At 53.9% G+C, this 25,488-nt stretch overlaps 1 long non-coding RNA gene across 1 annotated transcript; it reads right to left on the bottom strand.

Moving 5' to 3' along the window:
• Nucleotides 1-7,519: 7,519 nt before the first annotated feature.
• Nucleotides 7,520-20,260, bottom strand: LOC119864218. Its single transcript, XR_005373412.1, has 2 exons — nt 19,805-20,260; nt 7,520-8,910 (listed from the first exon to the last, which is right to left on the bottom strand). It is a non-coding gene; the product is annotated as an uncharacterized LOC119864218 (long non-coding RNA).
• Nucleotides 20,261-25,488: the final 5,228 nt, after the last annotated feature.

A 25,488-nucleotide genomic window follows, 5' to 3' on the forward strand; every position in this document is an offset into this window, starting at 1 on the left:
ACAGATTGCTTCTTTGCAGACCTCCAGAAGGAAGCAAATTGCTGGGAAGGGTATGAGGAAAGAGGTACACTTAAGCACTACTTGTGGGAGTGCAGATTGGTACATGATTTGGGGAGAGGACAGTTTGGGAGTGTCTACCAAATTTTAAAGTACACACACAGTGTGGCATAGCAACTTCATTTCTAGGAGTCTAGATTCCAAAATTCTAGCACAAGCTTATATGTGCAGGGAAGCATACTGCAGCAATGCTTACAAGGGAATAAGTTCCAAACAACCTAAATGTCCATTACTATGGCACCATTAAATAAAGTATGTCATATCCATACAATGGAATACTGTGTGACCATTAAAAATGAAATGGGCCTTGACTTAGAAAGATTATCTCTGTTAAATGATTCCCCTTGAGGGAGGGGTATAAATCCTTTATTTCCTTAAAAGAGTATAGATACATATGTATGTAAATATTAAATTAGCACTGAAAAGAATTTGAAAGTTTTCTATATCTATAGTTAATAAGGATACTTCTAAAAAAGGATGTAGTTAGGCTTAAAGAAGGGAAAACTCATCTCCTACTTCAACTTCTGTAATTTTTTCTGTGTTTTTTTTTTAAATATATTTTTGAATATATTTTTTAAAGTAATCTCTACATCCAATTTTTTTAAAATTATTTATTTATTTACTTTTTTTTATTCATGAGAGACACAGAGGGAGAGAGGCAGAAACACAGGCAGAGGGAGAAGCAGACTCCATGCAGGGAGCCCGACATGGGACTCAATCCAGGGTCTCCAGGATCATACCCTGGGCTGAAGGCAGGCACCAAACCACTGAGCCACCAAGGCTGCCCCTCTACATCCAATTTGGGACTTGAATTCACAACCCCAAGATCAAGAGTTGGATGCTCTACTGACTGAGCCAGCCAGGCACCCCTCCCCAATTTCTGTATTGTTTAATTAACTTTTGTCCTTATTATGCTTACTGCTATTTCTTTTTTTAAAGATTTATTTTTAAATTTTTTTTTATTTGAGAAATAGTGGGGAGAGCAGCAGAGGGAGAGGGAGAGAGAATCTCAAGCAGACTCCCCACTGAGCACAGAACCTGATGTGGGGCTAATCCCACATCCCTGAGAATAGGACCTGAGCAAAAACCAAGAGTCAGATATTATCTGACTGTGCCACACAGGTGCTCCTGTTTACTGTTATTTCTTTTCTTTTCTTTTTTTTAAGATTTTATTTATTTATTCATGAGACACAGAGAGAGGGAGGCAGAGACACGGGCAGAGGGAGAAGCAGGCTCCATGCAGGGAGCCTGTCATGGGACTCGATCCCAATCCCGATCCCGATCCTGGGTCTCCAAGATCACACTCTAGGCTGAAGGCGGTGCTAAACCACTCAGCCACCCAGGCTGCCCCTACTGTTATTTCTTAAATGATCTTTTTTAAAGGAACCAAACCTGTGTCTGTGCATTTAGTAGCATGCCTAGGTTTTGTTCTAGGGAAACTCTGTGACCGCTTAGCTCCTCCTGATCCAGAGGACATGAGTGCTGAGGAGAAATGAAGGTTATGCCTCAGGGCTCTGATGGTCAAACTGAGTTTTGAGGCAGGGTATTCACCACGATGTGGCAAGGTAAATGGCTGCTAGCTCCTTACCCTACATATGAGGTCAGAGCAAGATCACAGCTGAGCTATGAACCCTGGATCTCAGTAGCATGCTTTCTCTGCCTCTGAGCCTAATTGGTCCCCAAGGCTGGGGTGGGGCTGAGCCCACGCTTGAGGGCCAAACGGACTGTGAGACAGGGATGGAGGTACCTGACTAGAAGGCAGGAAAGGCATTGCCTCAGGAACCTGGATCTTCATTCAAGCTCCAGCCCTCTTCAGAGCCTGGAGAAAATTTCTCAATACAATTGATTCTAACAATGTCTTCAGCTTAAAAGAGGCAGTCAGAGACAGGGGAAGGAAGGCTAAATGTGGTGCTAGAAGGTTCTGGAACCAGTTCTCTCATCTACCTTCTGGTGGCCTTGAGAAAAATCACTACAATCCTCTCAGTGCTGTCACTCTTGTTTTCCTCAGCTATAAAAACAACCCCCAAATGACATCCTATCTATTTGAACAATATATTTTATAAAGATGTCCTCAAAGTCCATTCTAAGTTTAATATTCAATTATTATGGTCTGTATAAACAAAGACTGATAAGCCCACAGCCAGAAACTCTCTCCAGGTAGGGAATTACGGGTGACCTTTGGCTGACAACTCAGTGAGTGACAGGCTATACCAAGGCACCTGGGGACATGTTTATGAAGTCAGGAGATAATTATGGGGGGAGTCACCCCCTGGTTGGATAGCATCGTACCCCTCCATTGACCTTTTCTGAAGCCTGTCCTCTTCCTATAATTTCTTGAAAAACACGAGTATACTTTCTGCTTCTTTGATATGCCTTGCTGGAGCTTCCTCCCGTGGCCTCCTCTACTAAGTGCTGAACGTTCTAGACCCAATTAGGCCATTGGTTTTATTTATAAGGCTCTCCTTAGAGAGTGTTGTTCTCCCCTCTTCCAGTTCTGTCAGTGTGACTAGAACAAGAGTGTCCAGGAACACAATGGCAAGAGAGGAGGCAGCAAAGCCACAGTTCATGCTCAGGGACGCCTCTCCCTATTTCTACCAAGTGCTAACAGCTGATGGAGTCACTTGTCATTTTTCCCCTTTGTCTCTTTCTGTTATTTCACACCCTAGTTTTGAAGTAAGAAATTAGAACAAAAGGGGGGAAGGAGAGAGGAAGAAAGGAAGGAAGAAAGGCAGGGAGTGAGAGCAAGGAGGCAGGAAGGAAATAGGAGAGTAAATGGAAAACCTGGAAGATGGATGAGAGATGGCAGGAAGGACAGAGAAGAACTTGAGGACAGAGAGCAGGGTCCCATAGAAGCAAGAGAGGAGGTACTCAGAGAGAACTCTTACCTACCATTTTATTGAGAAAATGAGAAAAGAACAAGCTCCATCACCGCTACATTCACCCAACTGTCTCTGAGCCCATCAACACTTTCCCCCATTATTGTTGACAGACCATTCCTGCTACCAACTAGATCCAGCCTCCATGTATGCACTGTATCCTCTTCCTTCTTGCCTTCTTATGGACTCTGATGAGACAGTTCTCCTCTCTGTCCTCTGCATCATCGATCTTTCCCAATGCAAGGTTTCCCATCAAACATGTCTTCACTTCTATTACCTCATTTTCCTGCTTCCCTTTGCAACAGAAATCACAGGAATAGTTATGTGCATTTGTACTGCCTCAAATTTCTCTCCTCTCATGTTTCAATCTCACTCCAACAAGATTTTGTTAGCTTCGCCCAATAGTGCATGACAAGGTCCCTAATGACCTCCACACTGACAACCCAGACAGCCAATTCTCAGATTTTACCCAACATGACCTATTTATAGCATTTGATGCTGTCCTTGGTTACCAGTTCTTTACTCTCGCTTCCCTAAAATGCTTTCTCCCCTTGGCCTCCTGTACCACTCTCTCTTGGGTCTCCTCCTGCTTAGCTGGCTGCTCCATGGGTCGCCTTTCCTGATTTTTCCTCAATTCTCAGACCCTTAAACATGAACGTGCCCCAGAGCTTAATCCTCAGACCAATTCTCACCTCACTGACTACCCCACTGATTTCATTCAGTCTCATAGTTTTAAAAATGATCTCTTTGTTAACGATTCCCAAATTCACCCAACTGGACAGCTCCCCTGAACTCCAGACTCATGGAGTTCAACTCTTATCTGACATTTCCACTTAGATTTCCAATAGGCATCTCAAACTCAGTACACCCAATACCAAATTCCTCATTTTTCTCCAAAATCCTCCCCACACAGTCTCCCTCATCTCTTTAAATGGCAAATCCAGTTTTCCAGTTTCTCCAGCCAAAATCTTGACTCCTTTTTTCTCTCACAACCCTACCTACCCCATTAGGGAAAAAAATCAATACATCCAGAATCTAACCATTTCTCACAACTTTCACTACTCTTGTCATTAGCTCTTTACCTGGAGTATTGTAACAGCCTGCCGACTGCATTATCCTTCATTGTGGATATGGCTGGTTGTCCATTATCTTTTGACACATTTCCCACTTCTACTTGCTGTTGGCTGCGAATGTGTGGCTAAATTCTGGACAAAGGAATGCAAGAAGGGATGTGTGCTACTTCCAAGGTAGACTTAAGGACTATGGGCATGCTTCCTGCATTCTCTTTTCACTCCCCAGGAGGGAGAATTTGAAGTCAACTGTGAGCCATGTAGACAAGACGATAGAGAAGTCTAGATGTCTGAATAATCATATAAAGCAGAGCTGTCTGCCACACTGAAACACACACCTCAGGCTGTTAGGTGGGAGAAAAATGAATCACCATCTCATTTAGTCCACTGAATTACAGAAGCTTAGGCTTATGCTATTTAACATGAGAAGCTCAGGTAGAGAACCTAAAACATACAAGCCATTTCAAGAAAGGGTTTGATGGGGAGCCTGGGTGGCTTATGCATCCAACTGTTGATTTCAATTCAGGTCATGATCTCAAGGTCCTGAGATTGTGTTCTGGATGGTGGGGCTCAGGCTCTACACTGGGCGTGGAACCTGCTTGAGATTCTCTCTTTCCCTCTCCCTCTGCCCCTCTACTGCTCATGTGCTCTCTCTCTCTCTTTCTCTCTCTCTCTCTCTCTCACACACACACACACACACACAAAGGGTTTGAGATGTTTCAAGCCTGCATCCTTTCCCCCTCAAAAATGAATAGTTCCAAAATATGAAAAACAAACTGTAGATTCAGCGTTAATAAACATTTACATAATGTCAACACACCAGCTGCAATCTAAATATGTTATATATAAATATAATAAAGTTTAAATCATAAAAACAAAGTGAACAATTCATTCCTAGCAAAATTCAAAACTCTTTCAAAAAAAGTTTACAGCACATAATTATACAGACCTGCAGGTACATTTTATTATTTGATATGATGTGGCACAGGGCCTCAAAGTAAAAGTGCCTAGGTCCTGGGGTAGCCTTAAAGGCTACCTGTATTTGCCATTTACTAGCTGAGTTACCTTGTTTGAGTCCTTTAAACTCTAAGACTTAGTTTCCACGTCCTATAAAATGAGAAAAGAACCAGAAAAACATATTTATTTCACAGAGTTGCAAAGAGAATCAACAAGTACACTGGTTTTGAAAATACTTTGAATACATTATGGGAATGTATGGAATGAATACTATTACATTACAGGTTTCCATAGAATCTTAAGTGATGGAAGGGAGTCTAGAAGTCAGTTTAGCCTATAGTGCTCAACCCTACAGAATTATCTGGAAAGTTTTTTTTAAAAAGGGATTTTATTTATTTATTAGAGAGAGAGAGAGAGAGCATGAGCAAGGGGAGGAGCAGAGGAAGAAGCAGGCTCCTCGCTGAGTGAGGAGCCCAATGCGGGGCTCCATCTCAAGACTCCAGGATCACAACCGGAGCTGAAGGCAGATGTTTAACCGACTGAGTCACGCAGGTGCCTCTGGAAAGCTTTTTAAAACACAGATGGCAAGACCCATCTCTTCAAAGAGGTACATTAAGTAGGCCTTAGATTCTGTGGTTTAAGTCCCCTATACACAAGAAACTGGTAATATTGGTTGCTCTAAGAACTGAGTGGGCTGATGACAGGGTAGGAAGGAGAATTTTCACAACTTCTTTTTTAATTTTTAAAATTAAGTCACGTGAGTAATTATATTCAAAACAATCAGATTAAAAGTCTTTAATACATTATCCAATAGATAAATACATGTTCTTGGAAAAATGGAAAGATCCTGATGAAGCTGGCCCTGAACAGGAGTTCGGGATATAGGTCAATTTTCTCAGCCACCCCTTCGTGCAGACTTAGCCAAATTCTACTTGAACATTTCCAAGGTCTCCACTCACACTTACCTTACAAAGCAGCCCATCCAGTTGTCAGACAGCTATAATTGTGAGAATATTGTTTTTGCAAGTCTGTGTCACAGTGAGGGATGCTATAAACATCACCATGGAGGTGGGGGCATGATCTGACCCACAGCATAACTGAATTCATCGATGACAGTGAGGTACTTGATGACAGGGTTTACTGGATAAGATTCTGGTGGGTCTCTGTCTGTCACCAAGACAGAAAACTGACATTGATTTTATCTTCAGATTTTTGCTTGACCTACTGATGTGATTGTGGCTCTGGTTATCAGGGAGCTCTCAAAGTGGAATATGAGTCTTTGTTTAATCAGCATTGTGTCTGTCTTGTCCCTGATTCTTATTATCTAATGCAAATGGGCTTCCTTATTACCTAACATAGTAGCTTCAAGCAGAGAAAGCCAGGCAAACTAAAGCTACAAAATTCAAGCAACTCAGCATTGTTTTGTCCTAGGGACAATGTAAGATTTCTTGGTAAATAAACGTGCCAGTGCTCCAATCCAAATGCTCTACAAGAGAGAAGAACTCACTCTGAAAGAAATGAGTGGGAATTTGTAAATTTTGTACTTGGTTCCACGATTTTGGAATACAAACCAATCTTTTCACTCCAAAGGAGTATACCAATTGTCCCTACTTTATCCCCACCTCCACTACCAAATTCCTATTATTTATTCTCCTTTGAATGGTCTGAAACTGTCAAGTAACAGGAAGGTTGTTATCAATACTGCATCAGCCCCAGATGGATTAAAGGGAAGATGATGTTTGTGGCTCTCCGTAATCCCTCCTTCGATACTGGGATTCTGAACTTCTCTAGGGAATGCAGCAAAGCCACAGGAAGTCCCCAAAGGCAAGATATTGCAGGCTGCTCTCTGGTTCAGCTGCCAAACACAGAAAAAGTAATGTAGGCAAGAAAATGAGAGGAAACTCTTCCTTGCCTGCAACTCAAAGGCAGATGAGAGTATGGGTTATTTTATTGCTCCTAAGCTCCACCATAGCTTGTCAGTCTGTAAGTAACACAAACTTCCATGTATGTCTTCTGTTTCCAAAATGAACCCCAAAGCCACCTGCTTTAAGTAGCCTCATACGGAGTCAGAGATGTGCACTGATGTTGCCTCCAGCCCAGTTCTGTTTCCAAATCCAAAAATAGATTTAAGGGAGACTTTGAACAAAATCTCTATATTCTCTGTGCTAGAGTTCCTTTAAATTGAATGAGACTTGCCAGTCACTTTCATATAGAAGTGAGGGGAAATAGCTGCAATAGGATTCATTAAAAAAATTTTTTTTGAAGTAAATTGTAAAGAGAGAACAATGAGCCATTTACTCTTTTAAGAGTAATTTCTATTTATTAAAATTCGTGGTGCACACATAAGCTGTGGGAAGACAGGGCATAAGTGAGTATTCTAATAGAAACATAGAATAAAATAACAGAATAATATTAGCTTAAACACTCATATTCCCTACACACACACACACACACACACACACACTCACACACTAGGATCATAACTAATATTATGTGCAGTTCTAAGAACATTTTCTTTGTTCTACCTTGAAACTTTTTTGTGAGCATAGTATGGGACTGTTTTAAATTTTCAGTATTATACTTTATTTCAGTAAAATGAATTTTCTACAAACAAAATAAAAATGATCAGCCTTACTTGTCACAAACATGGAGTATTTGATTTTAAAAAGGACTTAAGGATGCTCAAAATATTTTCTGTAAAAATATTAATTACACTACAGGAGAATGGGATAAAGAAATAAGCACATTATAGGCGGTTTTGCTAGAGTATCCAGGGTTTAAAGTGGCCACAACTGACATTAACAGTGAAAGTATTTTAAGATCAAGAATAACATTAGTGCTACCTTAATAACTACAAGACCAGAATTGAAATCAATGTTTTTATACCATGACTGTGTTTAGAAATATTTTCAGACTATGAAGTCACAGGTGTATCAATATTGGGGAATGTTTGCTATACATATATGTGTGTGTATGTATGTGTGTGTATATATATATGTATATATATATGTATTTTAATATATGTATATAAAATACACATTCAGTGCTGTGTTGTGCCTCCTGGCAAGTTTTGCTTCAGTTTGGAGAGAAAAAAAAAAAAAAAAGCACATTGCCTTATTTGCCTTATGTACAGAACCTAGAGAAACCTTAGCATCCTTTTCCTCCTTATTTTGGTTTTTCTGAACTTTGCATTCTGTTTCAACGTATCTGCTTTGTATTAAATACTAAAGCAGGAAAAGAAAATTCCTACTTCACATGCACAGAAGAGCTAAACAGGGTTTTAATTTGGAAAATTTTTGAATTTTTCAAAAAAGATTTCCCCTTTGGCAAAAAAATAAAAATAAAAATAAAATCTCTACCTCGGGTCCATGCCCCACAGGAGGAAAGACAGAAGAGCTAAGAGTGAAGCATGGTGAAATCTGATTTTGCCCCAAGCCCAGCAACACGCCTCTTAGATTGATTTTCCTTCCCCTCAAACAATTAGAAAGCAGCAGCAACAGAAAGAGTCCTTAAAACTTGGACAATCGCTAAGGAATACTTCATTATACAAACAGGGAGTTGAGGGGTCACCACTTAGTTCTATGGGTTCCCCCGGCAAGACAAACTCTAACATTCAAGTTTTAAAACGATGAACTACAGTATTGCACCGATGACTGTGCCTGGGGTTTAAAAGGCCCCTGCAGAGGTCTAGTCAAAATATTTACATTCCTCTCTGAAACTGTACCGCCAAGGAAAAAGAGAGACATAGTGAGAGGACGAATCAAAAGGAAAACTTTCCTTCCCCGGGAGCAAGAGAAGGTGTCAGGCCGCTGGGTCTTCTCCAACGACAGTCCTGCTGGCTTGGCTCACACCAGGCGTGGATGACACACCTTTCCGGAGAACGTTCCTCTATGGCAGGTGCATTAGCAGAATCGTGGGTCGAAATGAGGGTCGTATCGACTTTTGAGAGCCTGTGGGTAAAGGAGGCCGTGAGTGGGCGAGCGGAGCTGTCCAGCGCCTTCCCCGGGGGCGCTCGCTGCGCCCGCGCGGGCAGGACCGGGAGGAGCGTCGGGCACCGAGGTACGTGCCCTAGGGCGCAGCCTCGGGGCTCCGGGGCAGTCGGGGTGGGGGCTGGGGGGCGAGGACGGCGCTCAGCCAAGGAAACGACCCAACTCGCTCGCTTCTGTTTGCACAGCCTGCGTCACGCTTCTGTGCGCCCCGAGCCCGCGGACACCGGGGCACGGGTCCCGCGGGCGGTCGCCTTCCCGGCCCGGGGCCTCGCGCTCCGACCACACCTGCCGGGGTCCCCGCCCCCCCCCCCGGGAGGAGCCGCAGTGGGGCCTCGGCCTGCCTGGCGCGCCCCTCGACGTGCGAGCGGAGCCCAAGCCGCCCCCGAGCCGGGCCTGGACTCTCCACGGCGGCGGGGAGCGGAGGGGAGGGAGGGGACCCCGGGCGCGGGCCACCGCCGCGCAGCTCGCGCCGCCCGCATCCCCGGCAGAAAAGCACCTTCTGACCATTAGTAGTAAGACTCCATTATTCCTGTTGGAACAAGTTAATGTTAGGGTTGGGCTGCGAGGCCCCCGGGCGGGGTCACGTGCGCCCCCGTCACTCCGGCTCCCCTCGCCTCTCCGGTTCGAGTTATGCCATCAAGCTAATATATTGTGACTGCTCTTCTCTCCTGTGACAAAGGCTTGCAGCTGCCTCCAAATCAATAGACGTCAAAGAAATATGAAAACAATCATGACACAAAACTTAAATCCTGGCTGGAGCCTACATAATCAGAACTGGGCTTCTGTTCTCCAAGCCGCCGATTAATTTATCCCAAAGTTTAGTCGAATTTTTATTCCGGTACCTTTTTCCCAGCAGATCCCGCTACATCTGTCGGGTTTGTAATGTAATTTGTAATTACTGCCCTTCATGTGGTCCGGTGCCTTGAACCATCTTTAATTAAAAGCATAATTAAGGGAAGATCTAAAGAAAGACAATTACCAGATGGTCTTTTTTTTCTTTTTTCTTTCTTTTTTTTTTTTTTTAAGAGGCGGTAGTTTCCTGGAGAGGGGCGCAGGGTCTGTCCCCGGGACCCCCGCTCCTGGGTAAGGGGGCGGCGGGCCCGAGTGGCGCTTGCGCACTGCGTAAGTCTAGGCCCAATGCCCATCCCCCCGCCCCTCTCCGCCCCTCCCCCGGCTCAGAGCCCAGAGGCCGCGCCCCAAGGTGAGCACCAGCGTCCCAGTGGTGCCAAAATACCCTGGCTTCCTTCCCTCTTTCGCTGGGGTTTCGGGGTGTAGGGTGGCAGCAGGGGAGGCTGGGGCAAGTTCAAGGCCGGGGCCACTTCCAGATCCGGGAGGGTGCTCGGGAGTCGGCCCCACCCTCCACCCTGCCTTGAGCGCTCGCCTGGAAGGAAGCTCAGGAGCAGAAGGACGCGAGGGCTCCGAGGAAGGGAAAAAAGAAGAGAGAAGGGCGGCTGTCCCCGGGAGGGCGACCTGGCGAGGGTGCCCCAGCCCGGGCCGCCTAGGGTGGGAGCTGGGGGACGGTCCCCTGCGAGTCCGAGAGCCCCCGGGGACACGGAGACCGCAGCGCCCCGCAGCCCCGTCGGGCAAAGTGGCCCTTTGACAGCGATCGTCTCTGCTGTGGGCCCCGCCGCGTCCGCTGCTCCCTGGAATTTGCAGAACAAGTTTCGGAGGAGGAGGGAACAAGCCCGTTCCCCACCCCGATCCCACCCCCGCGGCCCCGAGATGAATCACGTAGTCGGGAGCCAAGATTTCTGCATCAGCGCCGCGTTGCCCCGGCGGCTGGCGCGAGGATCCCGAAGTCGGATAATGGAAATTAAACTGTTGTTGGATGGCGGGGATGTCATTATGTGACTGTTCATATTCAAAGTCAGGCAGCAATGAATTGTAATCATTTCAATTATCTTCAATACACTTTCTTTAGGACACAAGTTGTCAAAGATTAAAAAAAAAAAAAAAAAAAAAAAAGGACATTCTTGCGGCTCCGTGGGTCCATTTTCCAGACGGTTTGTTGCTCTTGCTGCCTGATTTGGTTTCGGCTTTTATTCCCCAGCCTCAGAGTCTCTTGCAGAGACTGCGAGCGCGCGAGCGAGCCCGGGCGGCCGTCGCCGCTGCTGGGGCGCTGCGCGCCTGCTGCCCGAGCTCGGGATGGGCCTCCGTGCGCCTGGCGCGCGTATTTTGGTTGCTTTCAGGTTTAATTAACTTTGAACAACAAATACGCCTGGAGATGTAGATCTGGTGTCGCCTTGGGGAAGGGGGCCGTCGTGTTCTTTTCTGCAGCCTCCCCAGCCTGGGAGGGTGGGCTGGCTGCAGCAACCTGCGTCCCCGGAGGCCGGCGCGCTGCGCCCGAAAGGCACGTGCTGGACGGTGCCCGCGCCCCCGAGATGCTGGGGCAGCCCCGGTGCGTCCTCTCCCAGCCCGGGAGGAGGCGGGGACGAGCTGGGGCCCGCGGAGCCTGCTCTCCTTTGTCGACACCAGCCCCGCACCCGTGCTCGCTCCCCGTTGTCCCTGAACGTGAGGCAGTGGCGAGTCGGCTGCGGCGTCCTCGCGGGATGGCAAAGCGCCCTCCGCCCCCAGCCCAGGCGGAGAGAGTAGGGGTCGCCTTTGAAGCGCACGTCCACCGCGCCTATTAGGGCTAATCCCGATCTTTACAACTAATATCGCCTCTCGGGTTTTTATTATACTCATTTGGGAGGAAATGAGCTCTTGCCAGGCAAATAGCACCCCGCACCCCACTTTTCATAGCTGTGCAGGGCCGAGGCCTGAACAACCCCGCGGGCAATCCCCGAGCTGCCGATATTATATTTGTGAAATGTCCTTTTGTTGAAGCTTTTAACACCTTCTTATAACGAATCATTTGTTCTTTTCTCTTTAATTTTGATAGACAATTAGCCATCAGAGATACACCAGTTGACTGTAACCGAGCATTAAACTCGCCTTTATGTAACGCTAATTTAGCATAGCTGCTTTGTTTAACTTTGCTATATAAGAACCAGGTTTTGTAGCAAAAAAAAAAAAAAAAAATAGGTGTAATTTTATGTGGGGCTTCATTTCTTTTGGCCCTGTACGCAGCAAGCCCTCTCCTCTTTGTGAGGCGTTCTGCTGGGGCCTGACGCCGTCTCCCGTGCCCAGCACCTGCAGGCTGGGGGGGCGAGGGGGTGGGGGGGAATTAGCATTGATATAGATTTAGTTGAAATGTAATCTCTTAAATCTGTCCAAGATTCGGGGAGATAATTACACTTTCACTGAATTGCCAGGGGTCAGCGTCTCAGAGGACCTGAGGAGTCGATTTACTAACAATAGTGTTACATAAAAAATGGCGTTTGAGATTATAATGTTAATGGCTGCGGTCACTGGGGAATGCGGCTGCTTCCAGCTAATTCCATGTAACTTGTGTTTTGCCTCCCTCCCCTTCTTCTCCAGCTCCGTCTTAGGGAAGATCCGGAGCTTCGCGGGGTTGGAGTCGGTGGCCGGCCCGGAAGGTTAGGACGCTGGAGCCTGGGGTGGACGCGCCTTTCCGCGCAGAGCATTTGCGGTGACCGGTTGTGGCCTCGACCTGCAGGCCGGGCTCCTCCTCCCAGGGCCCAGGACAGGGGCGCACGGAGACCCGGGCGGGCGCGGAGCCGGCAGCGAAGGCGACCAGGCTGGGGGCAACGGCGCTGCGCCTTCCCGGCCCGCCTGAACCTGGCCCTGGCCCCGGCCCGCTTCCCGCGGCCTCGAGTCCTTGCACTGGACGAGGCCGAGGCCCCGTTCTGACCCCATCGCCCCCCCAGGCCTCACTTCCAGCCCAGCAGCCCCCCACCTGGGGACGCTCCACTTTCCCAAGTTCCAAGTGGAGTTTGGTGGGAGGCCTGGCCGTCGGTGCGCAGAGGGACCCGGAGCGCCCAGACACACCGCCAGGTCCGGCTGCTAGCTCGCGGGTGGGGGCAAGCTTTGAAACTAAGAGGTCAGCCTCCTTTGGGGTGGAGACCTTTATAAGGGGTTCACACTCGCTTGTCCAAGCGCTCATCAAACTTGACCCACATTGGTCCCCACCCGCCCGAGCCTGGACTCGCTCAGAACTCCCACGACCACCCCTAACTTGAAGCCCCCGGGCCTTGGCCCGCAGGATACTGCTGGTGGGCTCGTCCGCACCCATGGGCCAACCGGGAACCCCTGACACCGGCGCACAAACGTCAAGGGATGAAGAGGGGGAAAGCAGCGCCTCTTCCTGGGTCCCACCGAAAAGAGCTGGATTCGTGACCTCGTCCAGGGCCGCTCTGGGCCCGGCAGTCAGAGGCGGCGTCCAGGGCCTGGGAGCGTCCTCAGGCCCTACCGGGGGTCATCGGCCTGGGCCTGGACCCAGGACGCGCCCATTGCTGGTATCCCGAGTCCAGGAGCTCAGGCTTTCTCCCGAGGCCGAGGCTTTGGAGTGTGAAAGGGGGACGCCTCTGCCCTGTACCCCTTACTCCTTGCGGGCGACTTGGGCAGGCGGGGAGCCCGAGGCTGTCCTGCCAGACTTGGGCGCAGGCCTGGCCCGGCTCTCCCTTGGGCTGGGAATTCTGCTTCCGTGAAGAAAGGGGTGTTGGAGTCGCGACTTGCGTGTCCCAGAAAAGAAAGAACCGCCTCCCTCGGCCTCAAACGCCCTCAGTCACCTTACCTAGTCCCCCGGCGCCCGCGGGCTGGCCCGGCACCCATGGCCCGCAGGGGTGCTCCGGCTGTCACCCGAGAATGCAGACGGAGAGGCCTGGGCGCCCAAGCCCTTGGCCCTGGGGGAGTGGGGGTGGGTGGGGGATGTCTCCCTCCGCACCACGCATGTTTACGTGTGCGCCCCCTTATCTTATATGTAACAGCAATATATATGTTAATTGAAAACTTCTGAATTTAAAAAGGTTGTGACAAGTTATAATTTGTCCTGTCAATGCCTGGAATCCTTATTTATCTCTTTAGCTTGCCTCCCGCTCGCGCCTGTCAGCTAACAGCTTGCCTAACTCGTTGACTTCCTCACTCATGGCACGGAAATGACAAATGTGCTGTTTTATCCGTACAATTTATTTCATTATTGTTGCCAGCACGACGCATCACAATCAATCATAAGGAAGTCCAGTTGGCAGGTGTCAATCTTGGTGTGTTTTTGTACGTTTCAGTCTATATTTAATCCAATTATAAGGGTCACGGAGTAAGTGCCAATCCTCTTGTTACAACTCACATCTTATTTAAGATTTAAAGTAAAAAAAAAGTCAACTCCATCACATGGACCTTTTGGGGGAAAGGAGGGGATGCCTTTGAAACCACCCCCCCCCCCATCTCTCTCTGCTTCTGCCTTCTCACCTTCAGTTTAAATTACGCAGTCATCCCTTTTTATTAAAGAGTTGCAGGGAATCCGAGTTTTATGAGCATTTGTGTGCAAATGAAGGCTCTCGTTATTTTGCTAAAGTAGAAGCAGACTTAATGATGAGAGATCTTTCCGCTCATTGCCCATTCAAATACAATTGTAGATCGAAGGCGGCCTTGTCACGTTGAGAAAAAGTGAATTTCTAACATCCAGGACGTGCCTGTCTACTTTCAGCGAATTGCATCCAATCACCCCCAGGGAATTCAGCTAATGTCTCAGTCTCCACCCCGACAAGGGAGAGAAAGAAATCAAACATGGTGCCATAGACTAACTTAACATGAAAACATTTAGAAGGAGAGGAAAAGCAGAGTTTTCTTGAATTGATTGCACTAGAGGTCTCCTTAGTGGAAGAGCAAACTGCAGGATTTGGAGATTTTCCCAGATGTCCAAGAAAACTTTATGGTGGGGGTAGAATGGACAGAAAATAGATGAAACTAAGTATTTCTTTCAATGAGAGCAGGAAAATGATTGAATAGCAGAGAAGCCACACTCTCACATAAATCATACCATTATGCAGGTCTTTAGACCTGAGTGAAGAGATAGCAAATATTAGCTTTGCTTCATATTTCCTTTTTTGACACTCAGATTAACAAAACATTTCTCCAGTTTTTATTTAATATCAAAATCTTGTTTTAAAAGCTTGCCACTTACAGGGGAGGAAGTGGAGGAGAGGGGAGAAAGAGCAAGAGCCACATGCACTGCCCAGTAAATTTAATTCCTGAGATAAGATATGGATTTCTGGCTTGTATAGTTATTTGAAATGACACACAGTATACACATGTATTTTTTTTTTCTCAGTTAGGCAGGGACTCCTGCCCCTTCCTGCATTAATCTTCCTATGGAAGAGTTTTATTAAACCCCTTTATAAACTGGCACACCCCCCCAGGAAAAATTTTAAACCGCATCACATTATTTTAAAATAATACTTTTAAAAGTAGAAGTTAACAGAATGTATTCTCCTCCAACTTAGAAAAATGAAATCAAAATACTAAAGGGGAAAAAATCCATTTCCACTTTTCCATTGTTGCATGACTCCATGCCCATTCTCAGTGAAAGGAAAAATACTACATCAATTCCTACCCACCCTGTAGCACAGACCCAACGTGGGGGCTCCTCCAATCTGGAGGCTGCTTTATTTGCATAAAGCAGTTAAGGAGAGGGAGAGAGAGAGAGAGAGAGAGAGAGAGAGAGAGAGAGAGAGAAACATACCTTGGACAAGAACAACAGATCCCAGCTACAGTTCAAGCCAGAACCCACCTCTATCTATCCTCCCCTCTTCCTCTCCTTCCAACCAAGCCTTGCTCCCCAATCTGTCCTTGCTCGCTTCCTCCATCCCTACCTCCTACCTCAGGCCCCTCACCCCATCACCACTGCTCACTTCGCTCCTTTGGGCTGGAGGGGAAGCTCTGGGCTTCAGGGCAGTGGTAGGCAGTGGTAGGCCGGGGCTGGCCTGGGAGCCCCGCACACGGGCGACTGAGGAGCTCGCACACTGCGGTGCAGAATCGAAGCTTGGGACAGCTCAGGTGTCGCAGAATCTCAGGCTGGGCTAGTCTGAGCTGATGGGAAGCCCGGAAGAAAAGGGGTTTCTTTCCCTGTTTCTGACCCTTCGCACCCGACCTGCAGCCTGCCTGGGGTCTCACTCTGCATCCCGGGGCGCCGGGCCTCGACGACGCCCCGGGCCTCCGGGGGTGCCCCCAGCCCGCGGGCCTAGAGCGCTGCCTCTGCCCAGGGCGGCACGGCTGGGCCTCGCAGGCTGAGCACCACGAGGGGCCGGGCCAGGCCGAGCCGTCCACCAGCCGGGGAGGGGGGGCAGGCTGGAAGGGGAGCCCCCCCCCCGGGGTTCTGGGAGGATCTCGAGTTCGCCCGGGGCCGAACGCCACAGGGTACCGAGCTTCGGCAGCGGCTGGCCCCATCCCTGGTGGCGACCCCAGCTCGGGCTTCCCTTGCCTCCTCCCGCCCTGCCTGCTGTGCCCGGGGCACATGGAGAGCGGCTTCGGCGTTGGCCCGGAGCTCGGAAGAGGGGCCTGCTCCAGCCTCGCCTCCAGCGCCCCGCGCTCCCGCGCCGCCCCAGCGCGCCCTTTATTGACAGGCAGATAAGCAAGCGGGGGCCGTGGCGTTTCCAGCGTCGCTGTCGAGCACCCTGCTGGGTTGCAGGGATCCGCTTGCGCTTAATGGCCTGGACTCCAAACAAGCCGGGAGCAGCCTTCCCGCCGGCCTCCGGTCGGGACAGAAGGGGCGGGTGGGGAGCGAGTGGCGGGCAGAAGCTGGAGAGGAGGTCGGGAGGCCTGCTCCAGCTCAGGGCCTACCTCCAGTCCAGACTCTAAGGCACCCCAGGGAGAGGGGGAGACCTCGGGACAGCTGGGACCCGGGGCTGGACCAGGTCCTGGAGGAGAACTAGAAGAGTACCCAGAAACTAGGTCACTCCTTCTTCTCACTAGAAGGCCGGTGGCAGCAGAGAAGCCCGGGCAAGCCCCTCCCTGAGCGCCAGTCCCCAGCGGAGAGGGGCTCGGGGACACTGGACAGCCGTGGGGTCCCGGCCTAGGTTAGAGAGTGGCCGGTGGGGGAGTGGACGCCCCTTGTCTCTGACACTGGAAGACCAGAGTGTTGGGATGAGAAGTGCGCCTAACTTTTTAAAAGAAGACCACCACCCTTAGACCTCTCTACCAGCGGGCTCCCATTCTCCCCACCTCTCCTCTACCCTCGGGGCCTCGACGGGCTGAGCAAAAGAGAAAAATAAAATTAAAAAGCCCGGCGGGGAGCTGGCCTGGCCAGGAGGAGCCAGCAGTGGGGCTACCTGGAGCCGCCTTCCTGTCTGTTGCGAAGCCCTACACCTGTCCAGGTGTGCTGTGGCTGGGAGCAGGAACCGCTCCACCTCTCGGCCTCGGCGCCATCTGTGCTGCGCTCTCCCTCCTCCACCCCCACCTGAGCAAAGTGCGCAGGAACCGGCCCTGGCACCCTCCTCCGGCCTGGGTCTCCCTCTCCCAGCCGCCACACACAGGTGCCCCCAGGTCTACCGGGACTAGGCTTCCCGGGAGCTGCCTGCAGGCAATTCCACACCCCACCACTTCCCTTCTCACCACCTTGTCAAGCGCCCCCTACCCTCCCAGGCTGGATCTCCGTCACTTCCAAGTTCCAGACCCGGATGGAGGCAGAGAAGGAAGGGATTGGACATTGAGAAGCCCCCTCCCCTGTTTGGTGGGGGAAAGCAGGACGGACAGGAGGATGAAGGCGCGGGTCTAAGTACCCACGGAATGGTAGCCAGGCTCCGCTCTAGGAATCTGCCTCCCAGTCCGCAGAGGGTGCGAGGGAAAAGCCATGAGACCACCAGGTCCGTATCCATATGCCGACCTAGCCCCAATTTCTGTTGTTTTCTCCAGCCCTGGAAGGAGAATCTTGACTTCAGATCTGAGGCTTTCCTATTTTTCTCCTCTAGGCCACGAAGTCAGCAGTTAACCACCGAAGATTAATAAAATCAACTGTTTGCCATGTGGCTGGAGCCGGTCAGCCCAAGGGGGCGAGGGAACCTGGAGCAGGATGGTTTGGGGATCCCTCCCAAGAACCTGGTTGGCCTGGCCAGGACTTTGGTGCAGCCCGGGGTAAGAGCTCGCTTGGTCTCTCCCCGGAGCCCTAGTCTGTGCCCAGCTGGTGACTTGCAAGCGGGAAAGCCACATTGGGGTACCCATGCGTCCTCGAGCTCTTTCTGAAAATGATTCTTGCCAGAGGCCCCTCTCAACCCCGGGCGCAGCCTCCACGTCCCTCTGACCAAGTGGCTCCCTCTGTGATCGGAGGAGGGGACCGGATGGGCACCTGGGAAGGTAGCTGGCCACCCCAGGGGCTGGGTCCTGCGTGCCCAGGAGAGGAAGGGAGCGCGCAGGAGGACTGGTTTCCTTGGGGTGGATTCCACGCCCCAAAGGAGGGCCGGGCGGACTGGGGCTCTGAGGCCGAGGGGGGCGTCGGGAAGGCCGCAGCGGGGCACCGAGCGGGCCGGACTCGGGGTGGGGAGGGAGAGGCTCCCGCCCGGCCCCGGCGCAGGTCTGCGCGGAGCTGAGCCCAACTCTAGCCGCCATGACGTCACGCGGGCCGGGCAGCCAATGAGGACGGCGCTGGCATGGATATTAAGGAAAGTTAGCGCCTGCCTGAGCACCCTCTTTTCTTATCATTGACATTTAAACTCTGGGGCAGGTCCTCGCGTTGAACGCGGCTGTCAGATCTGCCACTTCCCCTGCCGAGCGGCGGTGAGACGTGTGGGAACCCGCGCCGCCAGGCTCACCTGCCTCCCCGCCCTCCGCTCCCAGGTAACCGCCCAGGCTCCGGCCCGGGTCCGGCTCGGGGCCCGCGCCGCCTCTCCGCTGCCAGCGACTGCTCCCCAAATCCAAGCCAGCCTCCAAGTAGCCCAGGGGCTTGACTTCTGCTTTTAAAAGGAGGCATTGCAAAGGTGGATTTCGTGAGCGCGGGCTAGTAGTGGGGGGTTGGAGGGGGGGGGAATCTTGTCTTTGCGGAACATGCTTTCCTGCAAAAGTAGCCAAATGTTTCAGTTCCCAGACCGGACTTCTACTTGGGTGTTGAGCTGGGGGGGGAGGGGCGGGGCGCGGAGAGGGAGCCGGGGATCTGCTGCTGCGATCTGCAGAAGCCGTTTGCAACCCTGAGAAATGCAGGAGGGGGATGCAGTTTGCGCCCAGGACTCCCCGGAATCGCAGTTCCTGACGTGCCCTCGTCAAGTCCCCACCAGAGCCCGGAGCTCGTGGAAATGCCCCACCGCGGGTCGCGCGGAGCGCAACAAAAGTTTCCAGCGGTTGCAAAGTGTAGATGGTTGGACCGACACAAAGTCTTTAGAGACGGGAGTTCGTTTCTCAGAAGGGAGCGGAGGACGAAAGAATGCTGCCCGCAGAGCTGGGCAGCGCGTAAAGCCCCAGCGTGTGATTTGAGCTTCACTTCGGAAGACCTAATAATTAGCGATTCTCACTGAGCTAGAACGCGGGCTCGGGTTACTGCGGGCGCTGCGCTCGCAGGCTCGGTGGGAAGCTTGCGGGCGCCAGGGGGGCCTGGCCGCTGAGCCCGGGGCGAGCAGCCCGGGCCACTCTCCCGCCCCAGGACGCCCCAAGCCAGGGGGGCCAGAAGTTTCTCCGAGGTGGGTCAGGGAAGCGACTGCCCCAAACGCAGGCTAACGGGTGGTTCCGCGGAGCGAAAAGTTCCGAAAGTCCAGCCCCAAACGGCCGCAGACCCCCAAGCGGGCGCAGGCAGGGCACAGGGGCGCCGGCTGGGGAGGCCTCCGCCGCAGGTCCCGGCTCGCCCCTCGCTCCCACTCGTGCCCTGGCTCCCCCTCTTTAGACTTTGGGGGGGGGCACCTTCGGAGGACGCCTGTACCGCAGGCACCTGTGACAGGTGCTTGGCATCACTGCCCAAGCGGGAGCGGCGGCCGCCCCTGCCCACCTCGCCCGGGAAGCCGGAGAGTGAGAGCAGTGGCCCACCGGCCTTGCGCCTTACCTGGGCCCGGTCCTCTGCTCCGCGGTTTCCTTCCTCCGGAGCTGGGCGGCGAGCAGGGTGCCCGCTTCGCAGTGGGAAGTGGACTTTCTCCTCCAGTCATAAATCAAACCCAGTCATCCTCGGGCCTCCTCCCTCATTAGAGATGTTTATTGGAGATCGTGTTTATTCGGCTGTCACGGCGAGAAAACGCAGTGACATAATTACCTCTGACCAGAGTCCTCTCCCCGCGCCCAGGGCGAGCTGGGGACCTCCTCTGTCGCCTTCTCACTCCCGTGCCCTCCTTGATCCGAGGGCGTCTGTGGTTGGATTGTCCTTTTTTCTCTTTTTTTTCCCTCTCTCTCTGTCTCAGACCCTCTCATATAATTTGGATTATTGAATGAGTTGCTATTCGGATTTCCCCAGGGCCTGGGCGTGTATTTATTTTAGAATCTGAAAGGAAAACCGAAGGAACCTAACACCCCTCCAGGGCAGAAGGGGGCAGCGCGGGAGAGACGGAAGGAGAGTCCCTCTCGCTGCGCTGCGCAAACTTTGCGGCCCGCCCGGCTGCGGCGCGCTCGGGGCCCAGAGCCACCGGGCGCCAGGGCGGCCTGAGCCGCGGGGAGCTGAGGGAGGGATGGATGCCGACATTAGTGCTGATTGCGTTGTTTTATTTTTCTTTCTCTCCTCCTCGGAGTGGTCTCAGACTTCAGGGCCCGAGGTCGAGGGTTCTTAACCTCTCCCCGGCCGGCCGAACTCCGCGAAGCCAACCGGCAGCTTCTCCCCCGCCGCTCGCCACTAGGCTACCCCCTACCCCCATCCCTATCCCTCCACGCCACCCCTCCCCCACTAGCCAGGTTTGTAAGTCACCATCTAGGAGTCAGAGTTAGAGAGTGATGAAAAGCGCCGAATTGTTCTCTAATTGAAAATACTTTTTTTTTTTTGGTGACCGCACCGACAAATATCTGGGATCCCGGCTTTTGATCCCTCGCTGCCGCCTCTGTCTCCGATCGCTAATAAAACTCGCATTGAGGCCCTTAGTGCCTTGATTAACAGGCAGATTAACTCTTACTGGGGTGGGGAACAGCTTGTCCCAATCAATGTCATTTTAAAAGCGCGATACGCTTAGCTCCGGTTCCCTGGCTGCTCCAACGAGCCAGCCATGACATTTGCTCCCTCCCCCTTCCCCAACCTCAAATCCCCCAGCAGAGCCCCCAGTTCCCAGCCCGCTTGTTCCCTGCTTCGCTCCAGGACAAATTGCAGGGCTCAGTCCCTGGCCTTTAGAATAAGCAGCTGTTTTAAGAGGGAACCTCTAGGGAGAAAGGACTGAGGTGGCCTTGGCTTGCTTTTCGTTTGAAGCTGAACTCTTGCCTTCTGGAGGGAGGAGGTTACAGGCAAAGGAGAGGCAGGGAACCGTCCAGGGTGATGAACTGGAAAGCAAACTTTCCCAAGAACCCTATTCGCAAAAAACCGGAGTGAACCAGTGCGTTTCAAGTCTTCTACACACCAGGAGTTTTAGACCCTGTCCCTGCCTGGACAACAGCATGTAGGGTCCGGGAAGCAAAGGCTTGGGAGTCCCATCTGCGGCCCGGCTGTAGGGATCTCCTCGCTGGGAGACCCAGTTGGACAATGCCTTTTAAAAAGTATTTTTTCGGGGGAGGAGGAGAGAAAGAGACACTCTTGCAGTGGAAGAAAGAAGACACCCCAGAGAGCGCCCTGACACCCTTGTCATTTGGCAGGAGGTGAGGAAGGGCGAAAGCAGGAAAGCGGGGCGGTTTCCCCGGCCGAGCGCGGCCACAGCCTGGAGGCGCCACCCTGCAGGCTCCCGGGCTCTCCCCTGCTTTCCAGCGCCCTGGGCTCCGCCAGGCAGCTGGGTGAGCCGGAAACCTGCAGGTGGCTGGAGAAAGGAAAGGGAGAAAGACCCCGAGTGGAGGAGGCACCCCGAAGTGGGCGGAAGGGGTGGGTGGGCGTCTCTGCCTCCCGAGTGCGGGTTGGCCCGGTTCACCGGCTCTGCTCTCCGGGGAGCCCACCTTCCCAGGGCCTGCAAGGGAGAGGGGGCCGTCAGAGGCTCTGCAAACTGAGCAGGTGTCTGCGGACACTTGGACACTTGCCTCCGTCAAGGAGAAGCTCCTCTCCACCCTTCCCTGCGCGCCTGCACCGCTCAGCTCGGCGCTGGGAAGCGGCAGGTCGGAGGGGCAGCAGCGCCGGGGAGGAGGGGGGCGTGGAGGCCCTGGGTTCCGAAGGCGGGCACGACTTGGCCTCGCCAGGGGCCGGCTGCGGACCGAAAGCCGGGGGAGTGGGCACAGACGAGGGCCGGGGACCGCCGGGGGTGCGGCGCTGCCCCACCGCGCACCTAGGCGCCCGCAGCGGCCGGAGGCGCAGGGCGCCCTCGGGCGAGCTCGGGTCCCCCAGCCTGACTCCCTCTGCACCGACAGCCTCCCCTACCGGGTGGGATGACCCCGGCGGCCCCGGCGGGAACAGGCCCCGAACACGTCCCTCCCGGGCGCCCCAGGGCGGGGCAGCCGGGCTACCTGGCGAGAGGCGGGAAAAGGCGCCGCCGAAGCGGCAGGCGCGACTCCCCCGCCCCGGAGGGCAGCAAGTGGGCCGCGGCCCTGCTGGAAGCCGCGATGAAAATGGCGACCTGAGGGTTGCCTCGGCTTTGCACACACCTCTGGCCCCGGCGGGCGGCACCCCGGTCCCGGCCCCTCAGCCGGCCGCGCCGCCCCCGGAGCGGGGACCTGGCCGAGGGCGAGACGCGCCCCGCCTAGGAGAACCGCACCCCCACCCCCCGCGCGGTTGCAGGGACCCTCTCCCTCCGGGGAGCACAGGACATCTCGCTCTCCACCCTCCTCTCCTTAAACTTTGGAAACTCTGCCTCCCTCCGGGCTGGGCTCCCCCCAAAATATTGACACATTGGAAGCAGCCAAGTCCTTTTTGTTTCTTGTTTGTGCAGAGGGGTTTCCAAGAGTCCTTCCCTAGCCCCCACCCCCACCCCCACCCCCACCCCCACCCCCACCCCCACCCAATGACGTCAGTGGCATTCACTCCCGGCTCCTTGCCTGTTATGATTTTTTTTGTTGTTGTTAAAACTTTTCTCCGAGGTGAGGTGGGGGTTGAGGGGTGGGAGAAGGAGCTGATTCAAAGAGCCAGTGCCCTGGGGGGAAATAGCAACAAGATTATGGCTGCTTCTTTCCGAGGCAAAGCTTAAGAAGGTGCTAATCCACTCGATCGCTAATTGAAAGGTTGTAAAAATGATATTCGCCTCCAGTTGGGACGGTCTCTGGGCCTCTTCTCCCTCCCTTGCTCCCCCCCCCCCCCCCCCCTTGCTTGTGCCCGATGGACTGGAGTTCAAGCTGCTTTAACACCGGTTTGGGAAGTAAAAAGGGAGAGGAAAAGAAGGCGGATTCCTGCTGGTCTGGGACCTGAGCCCGCTGCCCCACTTCCCGGGATCCTCTGAAAGTCGCGGTCCTACGAAATCCCGAAATCCCGCCCGGGAGGCCGCTGACCCCAGCGCCGGGCACCAGCTCCTTCGCTTCTGGCCTGGGTCGTCTCCCCAGTGCTTCTGGGCCGCGCGGGAAGGACCGGCCGCAGGCGCAGCTGCTCAGCGAGCTGTGCACCCCCCAGCCCGGTCCCGGCGGAGGAGGCCTCCGTTTCTTCGGAGCTCTGCCTCGGCTCCTCGCTGGCGGCGTTAGTGGGTCCGGGTTGGGGACGACAGGGTGAGGCCCACGCTAGGCCGGCGGCCCCCAAGCAGCCCGCAACGTCCTCATGGTCCCAGCTCCCGGGGGCCGGCCACCCCATCGCCCGTCGGCGGCGAGTTCAGGGTGCACAGACTTGGTTGCTGAGCTCTGACTTTCGGCACTTTTCCTAAGTCAAGAGGAGTCAAGTGTGCCCGGCGTGGCTTCGTTTCAGCCTCCCCGCCAGAGCTTCGCCATCCCCATTCTCCAGTGCTGGGTCCTGGGGTGTGTCCCCCCATCCCGGACCTCCTACAGCCCCCGCCACTCGGCCAGCAAGCTCCGAGGCAACTCCAGACTTCGCAGGACCAGACAGCCGCTCCCTCCCCTGTCACCTTAACTGCGCGCGCCAAGGGGCGCCTTTGGAGTGTACTGAGGTGTGTCCTAATCGTCCGGCATTCAACAAATGGACTTCTGGTGTGTGGTCAGAAGAGAAAAGCCATTTGCTTACTTTCCTCCCCGCTTTCTGGCAACAGCTGAAGGGGAGCTGCCTCCTGGGACGGAGCAGACCCAGGAGAAGGAGTTGCGGTGCGGAGACACACGCACCGCGCACAGACAGCCCGTGGGACACCCCGGCACACGCCGACCCCCGCTGGCGCTGGCGAGGACCCGCGCCCGACGCTGCCCCAGCCGCGGGCGGCTTCCTCCACCCCAGGCCTCCGCCACCCCTCCTCCCCTCTCCGCTCCCCCTCGCGTCCCCTCCTCTCCGGCTCCTGGAAAAGCAGCCGCACTTAGTCAACAAATGGCACGTGGGAGAAGTTGGTGAGTGTTTGGGAAGGACTCTTCAGGGCTTTTCACAAGAACCCTCTGTACACAAAGTAAGTGGCGTGTTTGCTCTCGGGCCTCTCCAGCCGCGGCTGGGCCTCCGCTCCGCTGCGCACCGCGGCCTCCGAAAGGAGACAGGACCGAAGCCAGGGCCGGGGGCAGCGAGAGCGGGGCAGTGGGCAGGCCCGGGCGGCCCGGGCTGGGGAGGCCGCCGGGCCTCGCCGAGCCCCCAGCCAGGCGGCCTCCTCTCGGCCTAGGCTTCGCCTCGGCCTCCGCCGGAGTAGTTGCTGCCGGGCCCCCAGCGCACTGCACGCCCCTTGGCTGCTCTTCTTCCCCGCGGCCAGGTGGGCCGAGGCGCGGCCGCGGCGGAGCTCCGCGCCCCAGCGCCCGGGCGGGTCGAGCCGGGGCGGGAGGGGAGGGCGCGCGGGGGCGGGGCGGCAGGCCACGCCGCGCCGGAGTTGGCAAGAAAGGGCTGCGAGAAGCTGCAGAAACTTGCTCGCTCCACGAGCTGGGGAGTCCCGCGCCCGGCGCCGGGGGGGGGGGGGGGTGGGGTAGGGTAGGGTAGGAGGGGTGGGGGGTGGGGGCGCGACCCGCCGCCCAGCGGCCTCCGCTCGACCCCTCAAGTTCGCGGCCACAGTGCGTGCAGCGCCGGCTCCCGGAGCGCTCGGAGCCCGGAGATGTCGGCGAGCGCCAGCTCCAGAGCCCGGGCTCGGGGGCCCAGCGCCGGGGAGAGAAGCCGGGACCCACCATCCGAGCCGAAAACAAGTGTATTCATATTCAAACAAACGGACCAATTGCACCCGGCGGGGAGAGGGAGCATCCAATCGGCTGGCGCGAGGCCCCGGCGCTGCTTTGCATAAAGCAATATTTTGTGTGGGAGCGAGCGGTGCATTTGCATGTTGCGGAGTGATTAGTGGGTTTGAAAAGCGAACCGTGGCTCGGCCTCATTTCCCGCTCTGGTTCAGGCGCAGGAGGAAGTGTTTTGCTGGAGGATGATGACAGAGGTCAGGCTTCGCTAATGGGCCAGTGAGGAGCGGTGGAGGCGAGGCCGGGCGCCGGCACACACACATTAGCACACTTGAGCCATCACCAATCAGCATAGGTGTGCTGGCTGCAGCCACTTCCCTCACCCACACTCTTTATCTCTCACTCTCCAGCCGCTGACAGCCCATTTTATTGTCAATCTCTGTCTCCTTCCCAGGGATCTGAGAA

The sequence above is a fragment of the Canis lupus genome, chromosome 18 (genome assembly GCF_011100685.1).
Source record: "Canis lupus familiaris isolate Mischka breed German Shepherd chromosome 18, alternate assembly UU_Cfam_GSD_1.0, whole genome shotgun sequence".
Taxonomy (NCBI): domain Eukaryota; kingdom Metazoa; phylum Chordata; class Mammalia; order Carnivora; family Canidae; genus Canis; species Canis lupus.